Source organism: Dreissena polymorpha, chromosome 6 (assembly GCF_020536995.1).
Source record: "Dreissena polymorpha isolate Duluth1 chromosome 6, UMN_Dpol_1.0, whole genome shotgun sequence".
Classification (NCBI taxonomy): Eukaryota; Metazoa; Mollusca; class Bivalvia; order Myida; family Dreissenidae; genus Dreissena; species Dreissena polymorpha.
This window is the reverse complement of record NC_068360.1, coordinates 8,800,539-8,807,981: the sequence shown is the minus strand read 5'-3', so window position 1 is coordinate 8,807,981 and position 7,443 is coordinate 8,800,539.

The window sequence follows — 7,443 nt, the reverse complement described above, 5'->3', positions numbered from 1 at the left end:
CCTATTTTGTAAAAACTTTAAAAATCTTCTTGTCCATAAACATTGGACCTAGGGCTCCCAAATATAGTATAGTAGTGGCATCTCATAGTCCTCTACCAAGTTTGTTCAAATTATGCCCCTGGGATCAAGTTTGACTCTGCCCCAAGGGTCACAACATTGAACATATGCTTATATAAGGCCTATTTTGTAAAAACTTTAAAAATTTCTTGTCCATATCCATTGGGCCCAGGGCTCCCAAATTTGGTATGTAGTGGCATAAAAAGTTCTCTCCCAAGTTTGTTCCAATTATGCCCCTGGAGTCAAGTTTGACCCTGTCCCAGGGGTCACAAAATTGAATATATGCTTATAAGTGCTTTTTTGTGAAAACTTTAAAAATCTTTTGTCCATATCCATTGGGCTTAGGGCTACCTAATTTGGTATGTAGTGACATTTTATAGTCCTCTACCAAGTTTGTTCAAATTATGCCCCTGGGGTCAAGTTTGACCCTACCCCGAGGGTCACAAAATTGAACATATGCTTATATAAGGCCTATTTTGTGAAAACTTTAAAAACTTCTTGTCCATAACTGTATGTCATACGGCTACCAAATTTAGTATGAAGTGACATTTAATAGTTCTCTTCTTAGTTTGTTCAAATTATGCCACTGGGGTCAAATTTGAAAATGCCCCGGGGGTCACAAAATTAAATATATGCTTATAAAGTGCTTATTTTGTTAAAACTTCAAATATCTTCTTGTCCATAGCCATTGGACCTAGGGCTACCAAATTTGGTATGTAATGACATCTGATAGTCGTCTACCAAGTTTGTTCAAATTATGCCCCTGTGGTCAAGTTTGACCCTGCCTCAAGGGTCACAAAATTAAACATATGCTTATATAAGGCCTTTTTTGTGAAAACTTTAAAACTTCTTGTCCATAACTGTATGGCATAGGGCTACCAAATTTGGTATGTAGTGACATGTAACAGTTCTCTTCTTAGTTTGTTCAAATAATGCCCCTGAGGTCAAATTTGAAACTGCCCCAGGGGTCACAAAATTGAATATATGCCTATAAAGTGCTTATTTTGTGAAAACTTTAAAACCTTCTTGTCCATAGCCATTGGACCTAGGGCTACCAAATTTGGTATGTAATGACATCTTATAGTCCTCTACCAAGTGTTTCAAATTATGCCTCATTGAGTCAAGTTTGACCCTACCCCGAGGGTCACAACATTGAACATATGCTTATATAAGGCCTATTTTGTGAAAACTCAAAACACTTCTTGTCCATAACTTGATGGCATAGGGCTACCAAATTTGGTATGTTGTGACATGTAATAGTTCTCTTCTTAGTTTGTGCAAATAATGCCCCTGGGGTCAAATTTGAAACTGCCCCGGGGGTCACACAATTGAATTTATGCTTATGAAAGGCTAATTTTTTTGTGAAAACTTTTAAACCTTCTTGTCCATAACCATTGGGCCTAGGGCTACCAAATTTGGTATGTAGTGAAATATTCTAGTCCTATACCAAGTTTGTTCAAATTATGCCCGTGGGGTCAAATTTGACCCTGCCCTGGGGGTCACAAAATTGAACATACGCTTATATAGAGCCTATTTTGTGAAAACTTTAAAAATCTTCTTGTCCATAACCATTGGGCCTAGGGCTAACAAATTTGGAATGCAGTGACATCTTATAGTTCTCTACCAAATTTGTTTAAATTTATCCCTGGGGTCAAATTTGACCCTGCCCCGGAGGGTCACAAAATTGAACATATGCTTATATAAAGCCTATTTTGTGAAAACTTCAAATATATTCTTGTCCATAACCATCCGGCCTAGGGCTATCAAATTTAGTATGTAGTGACATCTAATAGTCCTCTACCGAAATTGTTCAAATTTTATTCCTGGGGTCAAATTTGACCCTGTCCCGTGGGTCACAAAATTGAACATATGCTTATATAATGCCTATTTTGTGCAAACTTTATTTTTTTTGTCCATAACCATTAGGCCTAGGGCTACACAATTTCGTATATAGTGACATTGTATAGTCCTCTACTTAGTATGTTCAAATTATACCCCAGGGGTCAAATTTGACCCTGCCCTGGGGGCCACAAAATCGATTATATGCTTACATAGTGCCTATTTTGTGAAAACTTTAAATCTCTTCATGTCCTTAACCATAAGGCATAAGGCTACTAAATTTGGTATGTAGTGACATCTAAAGTTTTCTACCAAGTTTGTTCGAATTATGCCCCTTGGGTCAAATTTGACCCTGCCCGGGGGTCACACAACTGAACATATGCTTATATGGGGCCTATTTTGTGAAAACTTAAAAAAAAAATTTGTCCATAACCATTGGCCTAGGGTTACCAAATTTGGTATGTAGTGGCATCTAATAAACCTCTACCAAATTTGTTCAAATAATGCCTCTGGGGTTAACTTTGACCCTGCCCCGGGGTCACAAAATTGAATAAACGCTAATAAAGCGCCTATTTTGTGAAATCTTTAAAAATCTTCTTGTCGAAAACCATTCGGACTATGGCTACCAAATTTGGTATGCAGTAACATCTTATGGTACTCTACCGAGTTTGTTCAAATTATGCCCTTTGGGTCACATTTGACCCTGATCCGCGGGTCACAAAATTGAACATTATATACGTTTATATATTGCTTATTTTGTGAAAACTTTTAACATATTCTTATCCTTAACTCTAGGACCTAGGGCTACCACATTTTGTATGAAGTGAGGTATAGTAGTCCTCTACAAAGTTTTATGCCCCTGGGATTAAATTTGACCCAGCCCAGGGGGTCACAAAAGTGTAAATGTGCTTAGATAGGGTCTATATTTAAGTATTTGCACATGCCGAGAATATTTGTTTCAGCCTTTTTTCAGCAGTGTAGCAATACAGGGCCATCGTGGCCCTCTTGTTTATAAGAATATGTCAAAATGGGCAAAAGTCGGGACAATACTGTCTAAATGCCCTTTTAACAACTCTGGTGGCATGCGGCTGTAATATATTTTCTCTGTAAATTTACAGCGAAACACATAATGTCATCATCATAAATGTATAGCTTACATGTATATTAATATGTTACGAGGTCTTACCCGTTATTTATACAAATTAGCCTGGATATTTATGAAAAACACCATCTCCCTGTAAAGTGTAAAGAGAGAAGGCATTCGTTCACCAGTAACATTATGTTCAGTACCGGTAAATTGCAAGCAACGAACATGATCAATTCAGTTCCCAATTCATCGAGTTTTTAAAAAGTTCAACTTTGCTTAAGTTATAATGCATCAATGTTGATTCTAAAGAACAAGAGTAACCATTTATGCCGAAACTGTTCTGCTGTCCAGAAGCAAGGACGTCATACACAAGCTTTACAACATTTATAGTTTAGTTACTTAACAATCTAAAATGAATGTCCATTCTAAGTTTGGTGTCATATTCTTCCCTCAAATCATACATGTTTCTTGCATAATTGAATGTTCATGTCCATGGATCACAATGTATATAGATAAAAAACATTATTTTGAATTATCTTTCACAGTTATATATTTAATATAAGGTTAATTTTGGGATACACCAAAGCAAATATTAACATTTGTCTCAAAATGAATCATCCTCTGAAGCCCCCGATGGGATTCATACCCATACCTCTTTCCTCTGGAGAGGAAAGTATTCTATCTTAAAATACAAGGGCATGCAAGAGGAAAACTTGCAATTTCAAAGGGACGTTTTCACAGATTAGACATGTATTAAATTTTGTTATGAAATACTTTAAATTGATAAGTAAACATTTGAACAAAAAACCTCAATAAAAAAAAGAAAGAAAAAAAAGAAAGGAAGTCTTCCTCAATGGGCTCGATCCACTGACCCTTGGAGTAAAAGCCGAGTGCTTAAACCAATGGGCCATCAGTGCTCCCATATAGTCAGTGGTTTATTTTATTCTTTATATAAGCAATCCTTGTAATGTCACCAAATCTAACAAGTCCAAATTTTTGACGCTCTCAAATATTAAGCTACTTTTTATATGGGTAATATTTGGAGCGTACAAAGGGGGAAAGATTAAATTAATGGTGGGAATTTTTCGTTCTTTGTCTATATTGTTGCGCAAGGATTTTGTGCGCAACATTCAAGCCCCGATATAAGACACTTAATTGCAACGGATTGCAATACTATTTACATACATGTGTAGATAATTCATTTCTCGATAATGTTCCGTAGAAATTATGTAATGACACTTTGAATTTTACACGCCTGATCAATTTAAATCCAACCACTATTCAATTTTTCAATATCTCTCGATTCGCTCGCTGTGTAGATATAAATCGATAACACGACCTCGATGTAAAGCATCTGGTTTAAAGTGGGAGAATAAACAGCGTAAAATACAGTTTGCGTTCGTCTGTTGTGGTGCAGCGGGTTACATAGTAAACCGATGTTATACTTTTCTGGATTAATTTAGCATTGTTTTTTTTCTCAATTGACAATTAAAAAGTTCTGAAATAAATTACATCTTTTATTTTTATACTGTACATAAATAATATTGATACAGATAGTACAGTAAACCGTCCTATGTAACGTAGAATGTAAGTACATAAAACAACACAGACAGAGGTGCGAAAAAGATATGCATAAACACTTGCTGAAACTTAGAACAGTGAATAGAAACTGCACCATATCTGTTTTGCACATATGCTTATTAAATCGACAAAGATAAGAATACTAGATCTAGTTAGGTAAAAGTCGGTGTTAAAAGATCGTGTTCAATAAAATTACGCGTACACGTTACACCGTAATGCCTTCTTCTGATTGGTTCATATTTAAATCAGTTTCATGACATGGCTACAGGTCAGTGATTGTTTTGCGATTTAAGCAGAAGTTTAACTGAAGAATTTATGCCTTTCTAACTTCGAATCGACGATATTTGATGTACAAATGGACTTCTGAATTAAAACTGAATGAGTTGGTAATGTTATTTTGCAATTTTACGCAAATTGATGAAAATTTAAACTTACTGGTTTCCACCACAAAAAAGGTCCTTCATAATGAGACGTTCCAAAGAATTTAGCCCATATAAAAAGTATCTGTAAGTCTAAATTCTTTGCGCGTCTTATAAATGAGACTTAAAATCTAACTATAACATAAGAACTCCCCAAATTATTGTTTTCATTATAGACTCTATGCTATATTGATAAATGCAAACATTGGATCTAAAAAGCTGAAATGTAAAAAAAACTAGAAAAAAAATTGAATAAAAATATAAAAGTAACCCTCAAATGGGCTCGAACCATTGACCCCATGGAGTTACTTCTGGCTACCATAACTTTAAATGTCGCTTTTTATGATTTTTGGCTGGCGCGACCTTATAGTTATGGACCAACCCCATTAGGAAAGTCAACCAGAAATTCCCGAAAAGTTGACAGTTAACAAAGACCGGTCCAAAACAGCTTTTAAATGCAGATTTTGGCCAAAATCAACCACTTGATCGGAAAGATTGACATTTTTCACATTTAACTGATAAAATCTTTCACAAAATACTATCTTAAACATTTAAAATTTATCTATTCTGCTTTTACATATCCAGAAAAACAGCGATGTGACAGACTTACTTGAAATGCGAATCATATGACGTTATTTCTATTTTTAGTAACATACCATGTGCTCAAGTGTTTTCAAATTCAGAATGACATTTCCCGTTTTTTTTAAAAATCATTCTTGCTTGCTTTGTGAACAAATTGTAGTGTAAATATAAACTCAAAGTAAATATTATTTAAAACTACCTAAATCACACTGGAATCAGTCTTATAATCCACCAGACGTAAGTTGTTTATCACAAATAATAGATTTCAGAAAACGAAAGTAATGTTTACAATTTCAGCAAATAATGTCAAGGTCGATTCGAAAGTATCCAATTGAAAACTCGTCAAGTGACAAAGCGACAATGGCGTGAAAATAGTGAATTTCAGACTGATGAGAGTTATTTTCATATATTGTAAGGTGCATTTGAAACATTTGAACCTTAAAATAATCCCCGATGCAGTAATTTATATTCAATAACCAATTTATGTAGAAATGTATCCAAGAAAATCAGCTTTCTTTGATTGATAGCATGACATAAATATGTTATGACTCTGGTTGAATTTCGATACGGGGTCAGCTTCAGCGTACATGTCTGTCAATACTATATAAACTGTACGCTGAAGTTTCTTTAGCTACCATGGGCATGGAGTAAAAGTCTACCGTTTAGACCACTCGGCCATCCATGCTCATACAATGAGTGATGTGTTTCATACTTTATCAAGTTTATGTAACACTCCTCTTATCTCACAAAATATAACGAAATCAGTCGATTTAATTTTTAAATTTACTCGATGTCAATACTATAAGTACTCCTATCAGTATGTCAGTAATGACATCTTTAAATTTTAACAAGTTTTTAAGTACGTTGTGGGAATTCACAGCTCTACATTAAATTATTACTTAAAGAATGTTTTCTTGAAAAAGACGAGCTAAAAACACACATTTTAGTTTTTCCTCTTTACGAGGGGGCCGCCATCTTGTTTTCTAAAGTAGTTCCAAATCCGCGAGGGGGCCGCCTACGTACAGGTTACAATATACCAAAAGATTTCCTACACAAATTCAATGTAAAAGCAATAACTTCAACAACAAATAAAGTCAAGTTTTTGCGCAAAGAGGCCCCCATAACCATAACTTTTCTTAAAGAACATTCCAAGCCGCAATGATTTAGACAATAAAAAAGGGGGGTCATGCGTTTTGCAAGAAAGAACTCGATGCGAATCAGCGGTCACTGTTTTACAGCCATCAATTTACCGGGTTCGTACCAGTGGATGAGGGTTTCCCGCCATCTGTCAAAGTCTCATGTAGTCTTTAACCTTCAAGCAAATGAGTGAATTTCTGTTAAACATCAATGTTTTCCCTACCACATGCACAAAGAACAATTCCAAAATAAAGTCATGGCAAGTGCCCACACAGAGAATAGTGTCTTCTTATAAATGCTGATCAGGTTTTTAAAGAGTATAGCATTGCACTCCAAAAAGATTTAGTATATTGTAACCTAAAGAAAAAATATGTTCTGAATGAAATGTGTTTTTCTTGCATATTATTATCTTCCTATTCATATTGCACCAATATATTAAGTTTGGCTGGATTATCTGTCCATTTGGCCATTTTAGATCACATTTTCACATGCGGGTGTTTTCGGTCCGAAGAAGGCGATTTAAGGCCTGTTAAAGCTTAAATGTCTCTTTAAGATTTAAAGCTGTTGTGTTCAATATCTGCAACAAAATACCAAAACAAACCATATTGACAGGCACGTGGGGCTTATGCGGTATGGGGAAAGAATGAACTTGTTAGATATTTTCACTCCAAGCAATTTGATAATGTCTTTTTTGTGTGTTTTTTTTAAATACCCCCACAAATGTCAATTTTAAAGCAAAAA